We start from the raw sequence: 23,959 nt of genomic DNA, 5'->3' as shown, positions 1-23,959 counted from the left end.
AAATTTTTAACTTTTATAGATTTAGGTAAAGCAGTTTCCAAAATAGCCCTCAAATCTAGTTTTTAGTCACTGATTTTCAAAATTGTCCAACAGTAATACATTTTCAAATTCAGAATTTTTATAAAATGCACATTGTTGCAGCACAAAGCATGTGTGAGTATCTAACATCTTTCATTCTACATACTGAAGAATAACACAATAAGATTTCTAGTTAAGGGAATAAAGTTTTATCTACTTTTGAAAGATAAGGTATATTTATATTTTTTCTTCAAATTTTTCTTTGATATTTGGTAGTTTATGAGATTTCCCAAATGCTTCTTGTTAATTAGCACATTAAAAAAGTGAAAGTTTAAGAGCTAAGAGGTTTTTCATTGCTATACTGTTGTATTGAGAAGTTAACAATTTGTTTATTTCAAGCCCCACCTAAAGAGTTATTGCAGGTAACATTTATTGATCATGCACAAGGTAGATGAGGGTACAAAGATAAAGTCAAAAGTTTGTTTTCCATGTTTAGAGACTTCCAAATGTTAGAAACCTTTTGTATAAGTCAGATACATCTTATCATTGTTCCTAGTTTTGAAAATAACTTCCATGCCCATTTCATCTATAAATAAAATTGTTACATTAAATCTTCCCTTGGGACTTTTTAAACTTTAATTTTATGAGTCTATTTGATAGTCCTACAGAATTTTCTTAACTCTTTATTTTTAAAAGAATATTTTATTATCTGAAAATGTCCTAATTTTTCAATATTATCATATTGTTAAATTGAATGTGTGAGATTCAACACAATACTCAGATATCTTCTGCCAGAACTAACTACAATGGAATTCTCTAACTTTTCATGGTCCAGAATAATTATTCATGTAAGCCTGACACTGATTTATAATTTTCAGTACCTCTATCATACTGTTACACATTAACAAGAGATATTCCAGATGGCCTTATTTTCCATAAATCTTCTGTTCTATAATTGTAATATTCTATTAAATATAAATATAGCATTATCTACATTAAATTTCATCTTGTTGCCTAGCCAGTCTATTTTTTTGTTTCAATTTTGTTTCATTTTTTATTAATTATAGTCAATCCCACACGAGCTTAAAGTTATCTAAATATCTGACAAACTTATTTTGTCTTCATTCTAATTACTTTTTATTATTTCTAAATTTTATTTTTCAATTACATTTTACATTCAATATTATTTTGTATTTATTTCAGGTACAGTATAGTGGTTAGACAATCGTATACTTTACAAGTGACCCCCCCAATATTTCAAGTACCTGGCACCATAGACAGTTTTTATAATATTATCCTATCTAATAATAGACAAATATGCAAACTGGCCATACCTCCAGCACACACAAGCCATGCCCACAAGCCACGCCCACCATCCAATCAGAGCGAGTATGCAAATTAACCCAAACCAAGATGGCTACAGCCACAAAGAGCAAGGTTTCCTAGGTAACAGAGGAAGCCAAGCTTTCCGCCAGCCGTTGCAGGCCTAAGCCTCCACTCAAGCTACAAAGTTTCAATTATAGAAGATAAACAAATTCAAACAAATGGCGGCAGAATGGAGCTTGATAGAGCAGGCCAGGGTTGCCGCCGGCAACAGGGGAAGCAAAGCTTTCCGCACACCCTGGCCGGGCTCACCCGCTTAAGGCAACAAAGTTTCAATTATAACCCCAACACAAATGGCTACCGGCCTGGGAGGGAGCCCCAGGCTTGGCTCTGCTCCAGGCTACAAAGTTTCAATTGTAGAAGGAAAATAAATTCCAGATACCAGGACCTCTGCTTGGGTTGCCAGGGGGCGTGGCCCACCTGCAAACCACCATAGGCCCCAAGGGAACCCCACCCTGCTCAGGGACACCCTCAGGGCAAACCAGCTGGCCCCCACCCCTGTACCAGGCCTCTATCCTATCTAATAAAAGAGTAATATGCAGATTGACCATCACTGCAACACACAATATAGCTGCCCCCATGTGGTCAAAGATCCTGCCCCCATGTGGACACAAGATGGCCATCACAAGATGGCCAGCAGGAGAGGGCAGTTGGGATGCACCCGGCCTGCAAGGGAGGGCAGTTGAGAAGGCCCAGGCCTGCAAGGGAGGGCAGTTGGAGGTGATCAACCCTGCAGGAGAGGACAGTTAGGGGTAACCAGGCCGGCAGAGGAGGGAAGTTGGGGGCAAACAGGCTGGCAGCAGAGTGGTTAAGGGGTGATCAGGCTGGCAGGCAGAAGCGGTTAGGGGCAAATCAGGAAGGCAGGCAGGCAATCTGTTGGGAGCCAGCAGTCCTGGATTGTGAGAGTGATGTCCGACTGCCCATTTAGGCTTGATCCCGGTCCCGGTGGGATCGGGCCTAAACAGGCAGTCGGACATCCCTTGAGGGGTCCCAGATTGGAGAGGGTACAGGCTGGGCTGAGGGACAACCCCCTTCCGTGCATGAATTTCGTGCACTGGGCCTCTAGTCTATCTAATAATAGGATAATATGCAAATTGTTCGGGACACCGTCATATAACAACCGATCAGCAGGCTGCGTCCCTGCCCCCTACGCTGGCCTGGAGACATGAGGCTCATGTCCCCGACCTTGGCAACGGGCCCCAGGACCCAGGATGTGAGGCTCTAGGCCCCACCCTCCGCAACGGGCCTGGGACATGAGGCTTGTGTCTCTGCCCCCTGCGCCAGCCCGGAGAATGAAGCTCGTGTCCCCGACGCTGGCAATGTGCCCCGGGACATGAGGCTTGCGTCCCTGCCCCCTGTGCTGGCCCAGAGACATTAGGATTGCGTCCCTGACCTTGGCAACGGGCCCCAGGACATGAGGCTCACATTCCTGCCTCAGCAACGGGCCTGGGACGTGAGGCTCACATCCCCGCCCCCAGCAGTGGGCCCAGGATATGAGGAGCACATCCCTGCCCCCTGTGCCAGCCTGGGGACTTGAGGCTCATGTCCCTGCCCCCCTGCACTGGCTCAGGGGTCCGTAGGCATGCGAAGAGGCCCCTCCGCCGTGGACCTGCCCAGGGGTCTGCAGGTGTGCAGAGGTCCGCAGGCCTCTGCCACGGCCTGGCCCGGGTGTCTGCTGGCCTCCCCCGGCTCCAGCCTACCTCTTTGGGCAATCCATGGAGGATCCCTGGATGGGTGGGTGGGGCCTACCTCTTTGGGGCGATGGATCGTGGGGCTCCCGCACAGGCCAGGCTGGGGGACCCCCCCTCCCCGCCCCAAGTGCACAAATTTCGGCACCGGGCCACTAGTTTACTATATAATTTCTTGAGTATATCTTTTAACCAGTATCAAAGAATTCTCGTATCTTCTGGCCCACTGCTTCACAACCCATAACTGGGTATTTCGGGAAGTTGGTGAACTCCTGAGTATGTCCCAACCCGGCCAACATTCCCTCACCTAGTTCACTATTGAGCACAGCTTCCTCCCTCTCTTTAAATAATTGATAAGGTACATTCTATTACTGATTCCTAAAGACAGTATTTTAGGCCAGTGCATTGAACCCCAGTGTGTTAGGCTTTCCTCATTGGATTCTTTTCCATTCAAATTTGCATACGAAAAAGACAGCCTAGGTTTCAGATTCTTAAGCTTTCTTGGAAAGGAGGGAACCTGAGCAATAGGGAGTTTACATGAAAGTATAGCTATCATTGCTCATCTCTGAAGTTTAGAATTCCATTTTTATTTATTTCCTACAGTTTCTCTTATTGCTCTGCTTCCCCAATTTCCTGCTGACGAAGGGCGCCTGAGGCAATCAGCTTTCTATTCTCCAGGAGCCTCAGCGCCTGTTACACATTCTCTCCTAGGGCTTCTGCTGCTCTAGATTTTCTTTTTTCAGGTAAAATGCTGTTCCACTATTTAAAAAAATCCCCAGTGATGGCTTCATGGTTGTCTTGTAATACTATTTTTTTCCACTCCAGGATCTGAATGTGCTTCTGAAATAGTTGTAGAGCTAGTGTTTTCTGTTGCCATTTTAAATCACATTATTTCTACATGTCTAATTAAGTTCCGCTTGTCTATATAACTGATCAGTCATAGGTTGCCACATTAAGCAGGCAGAGCACTGTTTCAAGCTTGCAATAATTAGCATGGCTATTACCAGTATATTATTTTCTTATAACATTTTTGCTTCCTATATTGTTGCGAATATTCAAACTTTGCCTATTAGAGATTAAAAAACAAAACCTCTAACCCAAATTAGTATTTAGCTTTTCTGAATGTGGTGGATTGGAAAGTTGATGACCAGGCTAAATCTTGTTGGATCACATTTAGTTTCCTATCAGGCCTTTTCTGTTAGTATTTCCTATATACATGTAAAGCATAAAAAACATAGTCAAGAATTAAAATACATTTGTATTTATAACTTGTAATTGTAAATTATCTTTCTTAAAAATGCCAAGATGCAGCAAAAGTAAACATACTCTGGAATGGATCCCTTGCAGCTGCACACATTTTATAAATAAAAATTATCATAGATAAGAACAAATGGAAAAACCCTCATCAACTGCATTTTCATAATCAGTATTTTTATAGTATGTACATGTAATTCAGAAATTACTTTCAATGATGTCATATGGAAATTAGATTCTCTATAAAGTGGTCTTAAAATCAGAGGGTTATTATATTTTGTCAAGTATAATTCTAACTGCTGAACATTAGAAAAAATCTCAAGCACAGAATAAATGTCATGCAGATCAACACAGTAGTCAAATGTTATCTTATGTTGTTAGTCTTCTGCCATTGTTTTGTAATATAACATTCTTCTGTCAGGATATGGTGTATGATATACACAGACCACTTAAGTATCTTAAACTGTAATCTGTAACAGGTTTAAAACTAAATGTTCTTTATTAATTATCATTTTAATATCATAAATAATTTTCATTTTTGTGAAAATAATCTATATATATAAAAGGCTAAGTGACTGACCATACATCCGTCTGACCATCCAACCTACCAACCGACTGATACATGTGACGCACACTGGCAATTTAAAAAAAATTTTGACTTGTGCATGCACAATACATATAAAGCTCTCGCTGGTGCCAATCGCACATGTGTGTTTCCATCTGTCATTGTCAATTGTGAATTTGGTTGGCACCTATTATAGAGAAAGGGCGAATAGTGAATATTAAAATATTTCTTCTAATTAATTTCCTTTCAATGTGCATGAATCCGTGCACCAGGCCACTAGTAAATAATAATGTAGAATATGAATATGTCAAATATTAAAATTACTTTTTTTAAAAATAACCCTCTTCTGTTTTTAACATCGCAGAACTAAAGCTTGGAACTTTTGCATTTCTAAAATTCTATTTAGAAGTTAGTGAGAGCTATACTCTAATTTAATCATGTTCCTAAGTACAATCTGATATTTAAGCTTTACTTTGGTTGGGCAACTTTAATTATGTGATACTTAGGTGATGATTGAGTGAACAGGATTGTGCATTTCATTATGTACAGACTCTTGAGTCTGTCCTTCAGAATGTTGTTAATAGTCACAATTGAAATCTCTGCAGGTTCTGAATGCTGAAAGGGTAGAAGGAATATAACTCCCCCTTCCCTGCAGTGGTAAGATTAGGCCCACAGTGTCTGTTAACCTCTTTGGGAGTTCACTTTTCCATACTGGGAGACAGGCCTGCCTGGAGATTTGGCTGATTAAGGAATGCCATTGCCTCTTAAAGTCATATAGACGTCAGGGTGCTGGCAGATACCTAATATTGCAAGGAAGGGCAGCCTAATAAGGGAGCTTTGGTGAGCAATGGTGACACTTAAAAGGAAATGGAAGGGGAAGCAAATTATTATAACCAATAAATCACTGGGTATATTTAAGGTTGTATAGGTAACTGTATAGTTTCTGAAAGATTTTAGATGCCATACCTAAATATAACATACGATCTACTTCACTTTGTCTCTCCCTTGTATTTTATTTCAAATGAGAAAGTAATTGTCACAAGTTGCCTGGAATAAGCTAGCTACTACAGTTAAGCACAGGTTTACATAGGGTCACTTTATTAATGGTAACTTCCTTCAGTGGCTCTTGCTTTTCTTCCTGCTAGAAGGTCCTTGGCCTTGCAATGTTCCCGACAACAGTTACTTCTGAAGGTTCTTAGGAGATGTACCACTTGTGCTTAAGATAAATTTCTCTGATTGCCAGGGACACCTGCAGTTCCTCGCTCACCTGCTCAGCCAGTCCTGCCTTCCTGGCATTGTCTACTAGTGTGTCCATTATCTCTGTTGACATTGTCTCTGTGAATTGCATGTGGATGCCTGGTCCTGCCTGTAGCCTTTTGGCCCTTCTGTTCCAGGAGACATTATCTGCCTGTTCCAGGCACTAGAAACACTGGCAAATATCACCCCATTTCTATCAGGAACCACTGTGCTGAACTAATAAAAAACGTTCCAGTTTCCAGAATAATGTACTGTCCTTAGGCACTCCAATTGAACCTAAGCCCTTTGGATGCAAGGCAGAGTTGAGATCTACCATGATTCCCAGTATTATTTGTTATAAGGAATACTAATTATTCTACCTTATCAATCAAAGTTTTGGTAAAATTCACATTCTTTTTTCTAAGACATAGTTCTCTTTTTTTTTCCTAGGATGGATGAGGAAAAAAAAATATCTGAGGAGGCATTAGATTGTATTCAGAAATATAAGTAGCCGGTGCTGTTTTCTCATGTTGTAAAGCTGAATTTGGCTACCAGTTTCAACTCTTACCATTCCTATACCATGGGCCTTACAAATAATCCTCTTTACCTCCTTTTAGATATAGTACTGTGACTTTTCTGTTGGTTCCACATTTGCTTGGAGTATAATTAAAGCAATAAATGTATAGGTAATGAATAAAGAGAACATTTTGTAAATATTACTGGAGATATAAAAATAATTGATGAGGCATTTGCCTTATAAAGCAATTGATAATTTACTTCAGTTATAAGCTCAGAGACCATAGGAAAAGATGCTGATATTTAATGTGCATAATCATAATGAAAAAGAAGGAGCATTTTCCTTGTACCCTCCAGTTGGTCTTTGCATCTCTCTTGTAGTGTATAATGGGGAAACAATGGGGAGCAACTACCCTTTTCAATCTCAAAGAAGCCCTCTCTCTGGAGGAACAAGGAAGAGCTATAGTATTTGGGGGAAAGTTCAAGTAACAAAACATGCTGATCTCTCACTCTGACTTTTAAGTAGAAAAGCACCAAGCTTCAAAAACCAGTATTGCCTTAGTAATTCATGTTGTGGCAATTCTTGACCTGGCATTTGGGCTGCTATGAACTGAATTTCTATATTTCAATTTATACAATAAGTAAAATTATCTGGGACTTCAGGTTGCTGCATGATTTTGACAGGTTTTCCTTATATAATCTTGTATACCAGTGTATTTTATTTAAAACACACACACACGCAAGAAAAAAGCACAATTGAACATTTCCACAGTAATAAAGAATATATTCATAGACATTGTAAGTCAATGATAAGGTAACCTAAGACTCATTTTGAACAACAATTCAAAATATAGAATACAGGCTATGCACATTCTATTGCTGGGCAACCATGGACAGTCATAAATTTCCTAGGCAACAAAACCTTAAATAAATAAAAAAGGCTACCTTGGAAATGTTGAGTGTAAATAAAAAGCCCTTATAATGAATAAACTTGTGCGAGTTTCTAGAAGAATATATCCCTAATGTATAATTTTAATTATCTACTGGCTTGGAATGTCTGTGTTATAATGTAGAGAATAGCAGGGAACCAAAGATTACAGACGATTTTTAGATACTTAGGATGAGTGTTTCCTTGCAGGTTGTAAGAAAAGATTTAGGGAGATTACATAAGGAGGGAAGGATTTCAGTGCAACCATAAATCAAATTTTATTCATTTGTTCATTCATTCATCTGTGTAAGAAATAGTCATTTACGCTTCTACAAAAATATAAAAAATTCAATGTGCTAGTCTCCTATATAATTTATTGTGAGAGAGCAAAAGATAAATAATCCTAGGATCCTGTCTGCAAAGAATTTACAATATATGCAAGAGAATGGCACGATCAGGAATAGGAATAGTTCAAACTATAAATTGACAAATATCATAGGAAGACACAGAATAATTGCACAGCAGTTCAATGTAATTGCTTCTAGTGTGCACTTGAAATGGGAACAGGGCAATGTCCTTGGGAGAGAAAATAAATATTTTGAGTTGGGTTGAAATGACCAGTAGACTTTGGACATCTCACATGGGAAGAGGCATCCCATTTGAATATAAGCAAAGTCACTTAGGTGGTAATATATTCACATTAAAGAAAAGAGTTTTGACCACATTGAGGGAAGGGAAAGGGAACAAGGGTGACATGTTAAGGAGATTGTATAATTTCTGAGAAATAAAGGGATGCCCACAAATGGTTTCTGAACAAGGGAGAATAGTTTTGGAAGAAGAGAGATCTGATGAGTCAGAGAAGTGGGATATAAAAGAAAAACTAAGCCATTGTATTAATTCAAAGAAAATATTTGACCTATTGAAGAGAAAACAGAGACAATAGAAATGGTGAGAGGGAGATACAGTTAAAGAACATTATAACATTGATGAGACATAGGAAACGATGACATGTAAACAGAAATGAGCAGATAAAAATAATTTAAAAAAATGGGAATTTTAACTTACACTTCCAGGGCAATAGAGCTAATAGCAGAAAAGGCATTAAGTGAGGAGGGACAGGTTTGGAAGAGAAGACATTTTCTTCTACTTATAGCATCTTGGTTGAGGTATTAGTGAAGCATCCAGAATGAGCATGCCAATACGTAGTTATCAAAGAGGGGCAGGATTTTCACACGGATCCCTATTCACTTATTTTACAAGTAAATATTTTTCTCTATTATGTGATAGGCAGTACACTAAGATATGTGGAAATTATGATTAATGACACATAAGTGTTCTCTATCAGTGATATGATGTTTAGATATATCCATCTAAACAGACAGTTATACTTAAGTGTGTGTAGGTCAGGATGTGGAAATTCAGAGTTCAATGAAAACAGGTTTGGGGAAGCTCAGCCTTGGCCCATCAAAGAACATGCTCTAGCAATGAATTCTAGGCAACTTACTGGTAAGAACTCATCAGAGTTAACCAGACAGAGCAGGAAGGGGTAAAAGGAAGCAAAAAGGGGGAAAGGGAGAGTTGTGTCTATATTAGTCATTCAACAAATAACTTGTCAAAGTTGGGGGGAATCATTGACCTGTCACAAGAACTAGGTGTTTAGATAGATAAGTCTTAAGTTTTGTTAATGTTATTAAGGAAATAATTATGAAAGATAAAAGAGAACTTAGGGTAGGTAAATCCTATGGAAATATATACATAAGGTACAAGATATAGGGGAAGGAAAAGCAAAAGTAAAGGAAGGGAGAGAGAAGTAGCCAAAGAGGTAAGTTACCAACTGATTTTCATGAAGAAGATATTGATTTACCTACTACCAGTGTACCATTTTATAAAGACAGAACCTCACCTGAGAATGTCCACTGGCACTGGAACTTAAGATAATATTAATGCTCTGAAACAAAATGTCTCTGGAATAAAGCGACATGTACTGTGGTATGGAGGTAAAGAGGTTGAAAATGTTTTGTAAAAAAATGGAGAACAATGAGTATACATGAATAGTTTGTAAGTTTTGGTAATAAAAGGAAGAATGAAAAAAATCTACAAATGCTAATGAGCACATGAACAGATATTCAACATCATTAATCATTAGGAAACCAAAACCACAGTGACATACTTCATGTTCATTAGGATGACTATTTAAAAAACAAATAAAAGAGAAAATAACAAGCATTGAGGAGGATGAGGCAAAACAGGAGTGTTTTTGCTTTGGTGATAGGATTGTAAAATTTTTTCCACAGTGACTATGAAAAGCAGTATAACTTCTCCTCAAAAAATTATAGTAAAAATTGTTGTATGATCCAATAATTCTACTATGGAGTATACACCCAAATTAACATAAAGTAGGGACTCAAACAAATATTTGTACATCCATATTCATAATGGCCTTATTCACAATAACAAAAAAAAATTGGAAACAACCCAAACATCCAATAGGTGAGTAAACAAAATGATATATATATATATATATATATATATATATATATATATATATATATACTGAGTGGCCAGATTATTATGATCTCTGAACACATAATAATCTGGCCACTCAATGTATCTCCTATATAATAAAAGGCTAATATGCAAATTGTCCCTTTGACCAGCAGGCAGGCCGGCCAACCGCCCATGTCCCCTCCCCCCTGGCAAGGCTGGCCGGACCCCACCCATGCACGAATTCATGCACCGGGCCTCTAATATATATATAGTATATATATATATATATATACATATATACTAGAGGCCCGGTGCATGAAATTCGTGCACGGAGGGGGTTGTCCCTCAGCCCAGCCTGTACCCTCTCCAATCTGGGACCCCTCGAGGGATGTCCGACTGCCTGTTTAGGCCCAATCCTGGTGGGATCGGGCCTAAACGGGCAGTCGGACATCCCTCTCACAATCCAGGACTGCTGGCTCCCAACTGCTTGCCTGTCTGCCTTCCTGATTGCCCCTAACCGCTTCTGCCTGCCAGCCTGATCACCCCCTAACCACTCTGCTGCCAGCCTGTTTGCTCCCAACTTCCCTCCTCTGCCGGCCTGGTCACTCCTAACTGCCCTCTCCTGCAGGGTTGATTACCTCCAACTGCCCTCCCTTGCAGGCCTGGTCCCTCTCATCTGCCCTCCTTTGTAGGCTGGGTGCCTCCCAACTGCCCTCTCCTGCTGGCCATCTTATGGTGGCCATCTTGTGTCCACATGGGGGCAGGATCTTTGACCACATGGGGGCAGCTATATTGTGTGTTGCAGTGATGATCAATCTGCATATTACTCTTTTATTAGATAGGATAGAGGCCTGGTACAGGGGTGGGGGCCAGCTGGTTTGCCCTGAAGGGCGTCCTGGATCAGGTGGGGGTTCCCTTGGGGTGTGGGGCGGCCTGAGCAAGGGGCCTGTGGTGGTTTGCAGGCCGGCCACGCCCCCTGACAACCCAAGGGGAGGCCCTGGTATCTGGAATTTATTTTCCTTCTACAATTGAAACTTTGTAGCCTGGAGCAGAGCCAAGCCCGGGGCTCCCTCCGAGGCAGGCAGCCATTTGTGTTGGGGTTATAGTTGAAACTTTGTTGCCTTAAGCGGGTGGGTCCGGCCAGGGTGTGCAGAAAGCTTTGCTTCCCCTGATGCCAGGGGCAACCCTGGCCTGCTCTCTCAAGCTCCATTCTGCCGCCATTTGTTTGAATTTGTTTACCTTCTATAATTGAAATTTTGTAGCTTGAGTGGAGGCTTAGGCCTGGCAAGGGCAGGCAGAAAGCTTGGCTTCCTCTGTTACCTAGGAAACCTTGCTCTCTGTGGCTGTAGCCATCTTGGTTTGGGTTAATTTGCATACTCGCTCTGATTGGATGGTGGGTGTGGCTTGTGGGCATGGCTTGTGGATGTGTTGGAGGTATTGTCAATTTGCATATTTGTCTATTATTAAGTAGGTATACACACACACACACACACACACACACACACACACACACATATATATATACACACACACACACACACATACACTGAGTGGCCAGATTATTATGCGTTCAGATATCATAATAATCTGGCCACTCAGTATATATATATATATATATATATATATATATATATATATATATATATATATATGCAATGATATATTATTCAGCCTCCAAATAATGAAATTCTGATACATTCTATAACATTAATAAAACTTGAAGACATTCTGCTAAGTGAAATAATCCAGGACAAATGTTACAAGGTTTCACTTACATGAGATGTTTAGAATAGTCCAATTCATAGAAACAGAAAGCAGAATAGAGTTTATGAGGGGCTGGGAAGAAGTGTAAAAAGGAAATTATTGTTTAATGGGTACAGAGTTTCAGTTTGAAATGATAAAAATATTCTGGAGTTGAGACATTGAGAAAGTGACAAGTACTCATTGTTGAGGATGTTTCCAATTTGTATAAGTTTCATTTTAAGCAGGGCTTCCCTTATGCTATGGAGAGAAAAATGATATAGGCAAGAAGAGCTTTATGAAGAGGAGAAAAACCAACAATTAGATGGGACTAATGGTCCAATTCTCTCTTATTATTCTGTTTTTACTAGGAGGTCTAAGGTCTCCTCAAATACATAAGACTCAAAAAAAAAAAAAAAAGAGTAGTAGTTGGGGCAGATTTCATTTCTGCCAGCTCCATTATTTTTCCCCCAATTTTTTTCCAAGTTTGATCTGAACAGAATCAAGAGAAAAACACACAATACCTTCATTTCTTAAACTGATACCTACCATCACCTTCACAGTTACCTTTGCTGAAATATGTACATTGTTGAAATGGGAAGAGAGAGGCAAACAAAGAAGGAATCCTTAAAATTAAAAGTTATTGGTTAGAAACCATATATTATAATGCAAAGATATAAATCCACAACAGGTTTTCAATAAATCAATGATTATGCTCTAACTAAAAAAGGTGGCACTCTTGGACTGTCAAAATAAAAATATGTATTTCAGGAAATTCTAAGACTTTTCTACTTTGTTCAGTTTGTATATACATACTCGTGTCTTATCAAAAAAATTGCATTCATCTGCCTTGTGATATGAATGACAGTTACTTATCTAATTATCTGGTGGACACAGGAGGAGCACAAGGGCATAACAGAAGGGCAGAGGAGGAAGACAGATCTCAAAGCCACTTGTTCTTGAATGGTTTTCCAAACTGTCCCATTAGTCATGATCTGTCTCTTTCAATTCCTACAGGAAACAAATAAACCTGGGACCATTTGGTTTATATTTACAAATATACAACATGATTCTTTCTTAACATTCTAGGAGTTTCTAGGAGCATATTTTTTCTTTTTATTATTTAGGATATCAGTGTGTCTCTCTCCCCCCGCCACACACACACATTTTTCTCTAACCAACCTTTCTTACAGATAGATAACTTAGCCTGAGGAACTTCTTTGTGACATCAGATCACTCTGGCAGATTTATAATGTTAATTCCAATTCTCAGACCAACTTGTTTCTTGAAAAACTTCATCTTTCTTCTGAGTATTTAAAATAACATAGTGTGAAATAATATTTCATACATTTATAAATGTCTTTCGTATAATATCTGGGGTAAAAGAAAATAGAATTCAAATCAATCAGATACATTCCAAATGCTTATGAGATGGTCCAGAAATGTTTTTAAGAAAACTAATATTTTCTCTTCAAATTTTGTGTGTTTTTTTTTTTAGTTTTAAATTTATCCCTAATTTATAACACAACTAGATAACTAGAATTTACAGAGTACTTAAAAATGTATATATAATTATAATCCCCCTGCTTTATTGCATTTAGTTCTCCTGAATTTACAGATAAGTTTCATAATCTTGGAAAAGTTAACTTGCTCAAGATGATACAGCCAGTGTGTATAGCCAGGGTTCAAATTTAAACCCTTATACCTCAGATCTTGTAATCTTTATATTATACTAATCTGCCTATTATCTACATCTATATGATAATTCTGAAGTATTTTGATGAGAATATGTATTAAAAATACTATGCAGCAGTAAAAAAAGAAGGATCTCTTACCCTTTGAGACAGCATGGAGGGACCTGGTGAATATTATGCTAAGCGAAATAAGCCAGTCAGAGAAAGACAAGTATCACATGATCTCACTCATATGTGAAATCTAATGAATGAAATAAACTGAGATAGATCTAGAGACAGAGAAGCATGGAACAGATTGTCAAATCTCAGAGGGAAGGTGGGGAAGGTTGGGTGGGTGAGAAGAAATCAACCAAAGAAGTTGTATGCATATATACATAACCCATGGACACAGACAATAGGGTGGTGGGGGATGGGGGAAGGTTAGAAGGGGCCAATAAGGGAAAAACGGGACATATGTAATACTGTCAACCATAAAGATTTAAAAAAGCACAAAATACCTCCAACTTTTAATTTATCTTAACATTATTAAAACATGTCAATAACAGCCAAATTGTGATATCTACTTCCTATTTAGTATTCTGTACTTCATAGATGCCTAGAATGAATAGTAATGGAATAAGAAGGGAAGAAACAGCTATCTAAAAATAATAGATAGTTATAGATTTCTAAGTATAAGTCTTCTATTAAATTCTAAGCTCTTAATAATGTTTACCAATCAAAAAGCATTTCTTTACCACACATCCAAAAAGTTCTGTTTCAAAGTTATAGATAAGGGGCAAAGGGTTCTTGATGGAAAATGGCAATATGGAATGATAGCATGCCTCTTATTTCACAAGACACTCAAATGCTTAGACTCATTTATCATTTCTTATCAACATTCACTGAAAACCAATGGCCAGCTTTACACATGCTGCCTGGTGTGTCTCATGTTGACAGCAAAGTGGCCATATTTACACATAAAAATTCCAGGATGTTACCTCTTATTTGAAAATGCTGGGGAATAAAATTGTTCTTTGGCATTTAAGAGCTATAAACCTGAGTTAAAATACATTGTGTAAATAATCTTTCGGACTAAAGACATAAAATGTTGAGGATTCCCCAGCATTTCAGAATTCTTCATGTACTTTTGTGTGGCTAAATTACCAAAAAGTAGAAAAAGTGACTATCATGTATGTTTTCCCCTTGTATAAAGTTGACATATACTGGTAATTCTTACATCCTTACAAGATTTTATTGTGTGAATTATTAGGAAAATTCTGCAATATTACATATGAAGTATTTTATTTCAAAAGGTTTCTACTGTAAAAAATGTTACTTTTTGCAGAATAAATATTTTTATTAAAAAAGCAATATTAATAGCATTAGGCCCTCTGAACAATCCATACATGTCAAATATGAATAATATTAATAAAATTAGAGTATTTTGAAGTTATATATACCTATTTGTAGCTAGAATACTTTTCAATAATTAAAAATAACAAATTAATATGTTGTAATAGTTCAAACAATTTAGAAAACTACATTGTTGATATGTATTTTATCCTATATAATAAAAACCTAATATGCAAATCGACCGGTGGAACAACCGGTTGCTATGATGTGCACTGACCACCAGGGGGCAGATGCTAACACAGGAGCTACCTGCAGGCCCTAGGCCAGCCAAGGCGGGTGCCAGCAGGGACCCCCCCACCCCGAGTGCCCCGCAAGTCACCCCACAGATCAGCCCTGATCGCCGGCCAGACCTAGGGACCCTATCCATGCACAAGTTTTGTGCACTGGGCCTCTAGTATGTATATAATTCAATAACTTCTTAAATTTTACAGTTCTAAGTTGAATTTCTCACCAACCCTTTTATGCATAGATGAACCCTATACAAAATCTTTGTGTCAGTCATCTCCGACACTTTCTCCTCCAGCCTAGACTTCACTGTGTTTCTTAGTTTTCCACAATCTTAATGTCTCCTGTATCTTCTGGAAAAAGCTATGAGTGTTCATTCATTTAAGAGGTGAATACTTGTTTTGGGCACAGTGCCAATAGATCTCTCTTGCACTGAATGAGGAACAAAAGATACCAAGAGATTTGGCTCTGCTGCCCCAGTAATTTATAGCAGATAAAATCCAGGTTGCAAACAGACTTATGACTAACTGATCTGGGCAATTTAACTGAAAATGAGTTAATAATACCTTACTCTTGGGGTTATTGACAGGACCAAAAGAAAAATACAGGTGTCTGAGACCTAGTTGATACCACTATATTTTCCACTGGGTGTGGAGAGGATACAGTAGAGAAAAGAAGTTCACCAAAGTAACACTCTACCATTCTTAGAAGTAAGAGAACAAGAACATCAGTTTAAACACAAATCAAAGATAACGCAAAGTACTGTTGAATATTCAAATTGTACTCTAAAATGTTTTGCGTTATATATTTCTCAATATAATTAAAACAACTTTTTAAATGTTTATTTATTTTAATTTTTTTGTTGCTGTTAGGGTATCCTACTTATGCAAAGTTTAATGTGAGGCCAGCCTTTTTCTGGTCTGTGGAAATGACAATAGAGGGCGAGAAGAGCTAGTATATATAGCATTTTTAAAATTTATGACATACTGTAGCAAAATGGTCACTTTATTGTTAGTTTCTCTCAAGTCTTTGAGTTTCAATAGTTGTGGCAAGCAGGGTGATGGCCTAAGAGAAAAATAAAATTTGTTTCACACACATACATAATTTCCTCTCCACTTTAGATTCCTTCCTGAACTCAATAATTAATCTTTATATTGATAGAGAATAGTCTTGGCAGTACATTTGTGTGATACTATTTTTGCCACATAACGCTTGAGTGGGATCCCTAAGTAGTGGCTGTGGTAGGATCTGCAAAGACTTTGGATGTGAACTCTAAGAAAAAAACCCTCCCTGTACAGTTAGGGTTGCATGTTTCCTACATCAGGGTGTGGATATCTGGGAGATGTGGGGAGTGAATAACAAATGAGCATAGGGAAACCCTGTGACATGAACTGATGGGATGGAAATACGAGTTGTGGTGAAGTTCTATGTGGAGATACAGGGGAGATAGGCATCCTCAGAGTAGGTGTGGGTGCATGAGGAAGGATTATGAGTTTAGCTAAAAGGCAAGTAGTGGGTACCCTGGTCATCCTGTCAGGACCCTGGAAAAGTAGGTATTGGTTACAAACCAACTTCAGAGATAGATTCTGGACCTGGAAGTTACTGGAAGTATATGTAATTACAGAGCTCAGACATGGCTCGAAAATTCTGATTCTGAAAATAACTTGGCTACAATATGATGAATTAGCTCTTTCAGTGTTGAATTGAAAAAAAAATCTTGGTAGTACTTATTGACATTAATTAGCTTAGATAGTTCAGTGAGCATCAGATCTGGTGTGAGACAGGCTTGTGTTTAAATACTTGCTCTTCCACCTATTAACTGTGTGACCTTGAACAAGTTCCTTACCCTCTCCCAGACTCAGTTCCTTGGTATGTGAAATCAGGATAATAATTTCTGTGCTGGTTAATAGACTGTCTGGCTCTTAAAAAACACAGGCCTTGTTCTGTGACCATTCATTATGACAAAGGGAAAGGATTAAGGGAACCTGAGTCTTAGGTCATATACAGAAATATTCCTATATAGGCTGTGCACACAATGGGGCCTAGCATAACCACCCTGGAATATTTTATGCAGGCCGCTTTATTATTCTTAAACATGTTCCAAACTCTTAATGAAGTCTTCAATGTTATTTCATTTATATCTACCTGAAATGCTTAAAATTTCAAATGAGAGAACAGCCAATGGTGATTTAATAGCCAATTTACTTCTGATAAGTTTCTACTCCTTCCTTAACTACTTGAATGCTCTTTTTAATAATGTCCTACTTCTTGCTCACCCTACAAGGTCTGATCTACCTTAACTTATTCCTGGAAATGGCAGTCAATCTGAGAAGGGAAATGCTGCAAGTTAATAAGGAGAATTTAAAAATGACCCTCAAGAGCAGCAGATGAATTGCTAATTAGAATTATCACTGTTTCCTCAATAATACTGTTCTAAGGTCTGAATTATGTCAGGACATAAAAGTAGAAAGTTCATTAATATTTTTAATGCATATCTATTATTTATAAAGCAAGTCTGAGCTGGAAGCATAGACTTAAGTATATTACCAGATTCTCACTGCCTATCATCCCTTGGTATCCTTTGTTATTCCTCCTTCCTGGGAGTAAAAGTAAAATGAGCATGGCTCTGCAATCAACTAGAGTTCAAGATCAAGGTAAGCACATACCGTTGTGTGACCTTGAAAGGGTGATTTAATATTTGTAACCTTCACTTTTCTCATTTGTAAAAAGTCTAGGGTAATACCTACCTCACAAGTTTATTATGCCAATTTAAAAGACTATTAATGAGCAACTTTAATGTTTAGTAGTAGATTATTTGTACCTGGTAATGATTGTATGCTTGTTTTCTTCACAGTGTCTCCCTTCTTATCTTCTTAATTTCATTCATAAAGCTTTTATTTTCATAGTGAGATAATGCTAGTGACCCATAGTTACCGGTAGGCTCATGGTAATAACAAGTGTGTGCTGAATTAGATCTCTCCCTCTCATCTGGTCTCTCTTGTATGCTTCTTAGAGAATAATATTTGTTGATATGGGTGGAAGCATAGATGATTCTATTAACGGAACAACATCACTAACACATTCTTGACTTTGTCTTCATTAGCAATACCATCTAAGTAATTGACGACCCACAAACATGTGCACATATTCTTACATAGAGGGATTATTATTTTTTTAATTTGTAGCACTAGTTTAAATATAAGGAAATTTGAATAATAAACTTCAATCTGCTAAGATAACAAAGCTAAGTTAGTTTTCATACATTTAATGATTAGTGATAATTCATACTATTATGAGTCAAAATTAATAAAAGAGTTGAACAAATTTGATTGTGTCCAACTTCTAGAAAATAATCATCCCAACAATCAACTTTTACCTTAGAAATTATTTTCTGGTGTATGGTGTAGTATGAATGCTTTTAGAAGCAAATATTGCTGAAGATAGAAACATTTTATGTTTTCTATTTAAATATGATGGTCAAAATGAATTCTCAGTAAATCTTCAAAGGTAGTAAAGAATATTTTAAAAATAGATGTAAATGAAAATGACCCTAGGAAATATCATCTATCTGTGAAAGAAAGCTAAAGTATTTCAAGCTTGAATATGGCTGACTTAATTAAAACTCAATTAACATTGTTATTGTGTAACTAATGGCTTGAAAATGGCAATGTCATGAGCCATCAATTATGGATTAGTTTTAAAAAATGTAGTTACTATAGGCTGGAAAATCACAATAAGCCTTAGGGTGTGTGTGTTTTTTAATCTGAATTATATTTGTCAGATTTTAACATGGCATTACAATTTACTAAAAACGAAATATTTTTAATAAATTGATGTCACATCACAAACATGATGTCACTCATGAATTGTTTTTCATCAAAAAAGTGTTGATAGGGTGTTAATAAGGATTAGGGTATTTTTATCAAGTAGTATATTTTACCAAATCTAAGCAATCAATTTTACTCTGTTATAAAAAAGCTCATGAGCCTCTTTATAGTTCCAGAAAATTGAAATTTGTTTTCAAACTTGGCATCAACTGGAACATCAGTCCCTTTTTCCAAAGTATTCTCTTCAAACTCTGGTCCCTGAACAATTCTGTTATCAGTGGAAGTGGGGTGTCCTATTCTCCACTGGGTGCTGGGAGCAGGTCCTTACAATATTTCAAGAAAAATAATTTTCTGAGACTTGCACAAGAAGATGAGTGATTTTTATTTGCATGGAATTACACCCCTGGGTTTCCAAAATCTCATTTCCCTTAATCCAGTCCTGAAAGAAGTGCAGCTGGGGATTCAGTAGAAGCTAGAAGCAAAGCCAGTGTCTAGTTTCTCTTCCATATTGGAGTTGGGTCAGGCACAGCATCAGGCCTGTTGCAGGCCATTAGTCCATTTTATGGGGTCCACCTGGCTCTGGGCCATGTGGGCAAATGCAAGAGAGCCAAAAGAGTGCTAGCCAGGAGCCAAGAGAACAAACCAAGAGAACACACTCCTGGTTTAGATTACCTCAGATCTTCTGGAGCTTTCAGTGGCCACCCCTACTCTGGCCAACAACTTTTTTTACAGGTGTGACTGACAAACAAATACTTTCCCTATGTCACCCAGACTTTACTGGGCATGCATCTTATCTTCCCCTGTCCAATCTCTTCACCCAGAGATCTGTGGGGAATAGACTGTGGCTTCCTGGGGAGTGTTAAACTGCCACTTCCCAGCAAAGATGCACAAAGGACATGCTTATAATATTTGGCCTTCCTTTTGTTCCTTTCCTGTTATTAATAACTAGAGGCCCAGTACACGAAATTTGTGCACTGGAAGGGGGTATCCTCAGCTCAGCCTGCACTCTCTTCAATCTGGGACCCCTCAGGACCTCTGGCTCCTAACCACTCACCTGCCTGCCAACCTGATCCCCCGAACTGCTCTCCCCTGACAGCCTGATCCCCCCCTAACTGCTCTCCTCTGCCTGCCTGATCGCCTCTAACTTCCTCTGCCTTGGCCCTGCCAACATGGCTTTGTCGGGAAGGACGTCCGGAAGGACATCTGGAAGGTTGCCTGGAAGATGTTCAGTCTAATTAGCATATTACCCTTTTATTAGTATAGATGCCACCTTGTCCTAAAAATGCAGGTTGTTCCCAGGTTTTCCTATCGTGAAAGGGGAGCCCGCAGTAGCATCCTGGCTTCTGACCAGGGCTTATGCGCTTGTGCTTTATCTCAGCAGATGCAATTCCTAGTAGAAGACTCTTAGATGTACCTTGAACATTTCTATAGAATTTGCCAAACCATCTTCCAAAAATGTTGAACCACTTTAAATTCCCACCAGCAACCATGTGTGTGCCTTCCGTTCCACTTTGATGCCGATATCATTGATTTCTCCCTAGAAGCTTCCCTCCCATCAGCCGGGACTGCTTGGTACTTGAGCCAACCTCATTGTTCAGCTGGGGACTTGATTTCCTGAGATAGAATTATGGAGGAGGAAAAATAGTTTTCCTCTACCTTTCTGAGTTCTTAGTGGAGGCCCTTGTAATGAAAGACATATCACCAAGAGAAAAACAAAAGTTCATTAACATGTGTACCTCGTGTATATGTGGGAGATCCCAGGGAAAAATGAGTAACTCCCCAAGGTGGCTTAGAATGCAGATTTAAGTACCTTCTTCCTAGGGAAAGGGGATGGGAGATGTAGGCCTCTTAGAGGAGAGTAAATGATATTTAGGAAAGATAAATGGGGGTGGGGGAGAATAGTTTGTAACAAAGTTTGGGTGTGATGTCAACTTCTACTCTCCTGTCCTGTGACAGGAGTCAGTCCTCTCTGCCTGATGACACTTCTCCTGTCAAGGGGACCTATGACATTTAAGCTCCTTTTGGGGGGTCTGATTTTATGCAGATCAGGAGACTTCAGTGAAAGCCTCTGCATGCATCTGCTATTTTTCAAGCATCTCCAGCTCAAGATCATCAATATAACAACACAGCATATGTTGGGGTGGCATGTTCTCTGACCTTCAGAATAAACCCAACAAAAGCTTTTTTCCTCTTTTAGATGATTTGCCACAGTAGCATTATTCCCTGGAGACAGTATTCTGACCAGACCTTCCTGGGAGTGGTCATAACATACCCTGTGCTTGTAGAAAGGTGTGGGCCACATCACTAAATAAACCAGGGGCAGTTTTCTCATCTTGTGGAAAGGGAGATAAAGTTATGATAGTTTACCTCCCTTTCTACAGGTTTCTTGTGGGTTTGTGTCTCCACTGCCTCCCCACCCCCGCAGCAGCCCCAGTACCACAGTGGCAGGCCTTGGGGCTGCTGGGTGCCAGCCTCCCTGTGGGTTTGTGTCCCCGATCTGGCCCCCTGCAGCCCCAACTGCAGGGTGCCGGCCTCCCTGCAGGTTTGTGTCCCTGATCCCGCTTACCGCAGCCTCAGCGCTGCCATGGTGCAGCTTGGGGCTCCTGGATGCCGGCTGCCTGGCCACTATGGATGTGGCCATCTTTGTTGGGTAATTTGCATACTCCCTCCTATTGGCTGGTAGCGTAGCGGAGTGATGGTCAATTTGCATCTTTCTCTTTTATTAGTGTAGATTAGGTTAATTACAATGGTATTTATACATGAAGTTGGGATGTGGACTCTTCCTTGTGGTTCTTGTCCTAGGAAGTTTGAAAAATAAATTCTCGGACTAAAAGGCTTTTTAAATAAAAATGTGGACATTTATTGGAAGCATATATAAGCTTCCTCTGGGGAGGGGTCCCAAATGGGAAAAGCCTGCTCTCTCTCTCTCCCTAAAATGAAAAAAAAAAAAAAAAATCACTTCTCTGAGTCTCTTTGTCTCCAGGTTTATAAAGACTGCAGCTCTTAGTCTCTTCATGACCCTTTCTAACTGGACCCTTCCTTAATGTATGACCCCTGAGCTTTCCTAATTGGTCAATCTTCTGCAGAGTATCAGTTTCAAAGGTCATAGCCCCCCTCCCCCCTTCTTTCCCCCTTGCAACATTCCTCTATCCTCTGTAAAAGTAAGATAAGCATTCTGCAGCTCCAAGACCTCACCTATGTATTCCTCTCCCATGGGCCCCCCCCCCTTATTCCCTAAGTGCCTATCCTGTCTCAAAAATTCCTTTCAGTATAATTTCCACCCTTTTAAAAACATTTGCTATTTTGCTTTATGTAAACTTTTCCTCCGTAGATTATAAATTCTTCAAGTATTATGATTTTAATCTATTCAGCTATTAATTTTCTCAACATTTTATATATGTTTATGCAAGATACATAGTCAGCAAATGCCCATGAAGTCTATAAAATATTAATTTAAAATTGATATATTAAAAATATCAGTACGTTTTGATTTTATAATAAATCAACAAATGTGTTGTTTTATGAGTGTGTTCAATATAACCATGCTTTCCGTGGAAAGTTCAAAGAAGTTTAATAATGTCCATTTGTTTTTAAAAATGAAAATAGTCTCCCTTGCCTCTGGTACGATCTATACAATTTTTAGTTGTTTACAATCTAAAAAACTTATTAGATTCTATCATAGTAACAGACTGTCATACAAAGCAGACTACTTTTTCTCAATAATATCTTATTCCATTGTCTTAATTTTTAGACTTAACTTTCATTCTTTTAAAGGGTTAAAATAATTTAATTGTTTACTTCGGCTTTATGCATTTGTGTTGAGAGGTTCCCTAGGGCAGGTGCATAGCTGTATAAGATAGATGGCCCTGCATATCCAGATATCTCAGCTGGGCACAGCCACTTAGAAAACATTCATTGTAATAGAAGGCAATTCTAGTGAAACACACTGAGAAGCAAATTCCAAAATTGATCTTTCCAGGAAAGAGCTTAAACCCCTTACAAAAGTCATCACATAGAATCCAGAGACACTTGGAAATGCAAATGATCCACTTGACACAAGAGGGCACCTGTTGTTCTGCCTTGATTATGTCTTGAGGCTTCAATTTCAATAAATGAGAGAACAGAAGAAAGGTGCTCCTTTGATGAGCTTGTCCTCAGGGTAACAAAGGTAGAGGGAGAACTGCTAGGTGGTATCCATTCAGATTTTCTTACTGGTCACCAGTAATTACAAACCATTTACTGTCATTCTGAGATGTGTGTGTCTATCCTATAACTTTGGTTATATACTGCCTGTTTTTCCAGAGTCTTTATTAGTGAAACTAAAAAAAAAATTAAAGAGGACTGGTTTACTGTCTCCGGGTAGAACAAGGAAGGAAATTATCACATACTCATTTGGGTCTTCAAGGAAACAGAACATCAAAGTAGACTTGGTGGTTACAGAAACCACGAAGCAGGAGGAGAGAGGTCTGCAAGAGATGAGGAAGAATGATGAGTTGGGGGCTGAGAATAAGTTTTCAGTTTACCACATAAAATGTACTCATGAGATATTAACTTAAAGAAGTCTGCAAATGACCTAAGCTATGGAAAGGACAAGACAGGCATTGATAAGTGATTTAGATATAATTGATGTAATTTGTGTTGCTTAGTTTCCAATACCATTCATCAATAATTTTACCTACCTTTGGACAACTCTTGCATTTCCCCATCTGATTATATTAGCCATTTACTTATCCTCTTGAATCTCCTATCCACCCACATATGTATTTTTTTTAAAACATGCACATGTAACTTTATTTATCACTGTCATTTAAAGCTTGATTTTATAAAACACAAAAAGACATTAAGAGTTCTGTATCAGTGGAATTGAAGCAGGAGAAATGGCGATGGATTTGTAAGTGTAAATTATATACATTAAAGTCAAGTAATTGGGGTTTTTCAATAAGGAAACTATACAAATGAAATAAATGGCAAAAGGACCTGCTAGGAATGCTGTTACAGTGGCTGAT

General features: G+C 38.5%; 1 protein-coding gene across 7 annotated transcripts in view; it reads left to right on the top strand.

Moving 5' to 3' along the window:
• The window catches only part of CADM2 (cell adhesion molecule 2), a gene marked incomplete at its 5' end in the record, with an annotated part of 1,250,256 nt that overhangs the window by 170,792 nt on the left and 1,055,505 nt on the right, over positions 1-23,959 (top strand). The gene's annotated exons all lie outside the window — the stretch shown is intronic.

The sequence above is a fragment of the Cnephaeus nilssonii genome, assembly GCF_951640355.1.
Source record: "Cnephaeus nilssonii genome assembly, chromosome: 3".
In the NCBI taxonomy this organism is placed as follows: Eukaryota; Metazoa; Chordata; class Mammalia; order Chiroptera; family Vespertilionidae; genus Cnephaeus; species Cnephaeus nilssonii.
This window is presented reverse-complemented; position numbering and strand designations above follow the sequence as displayed.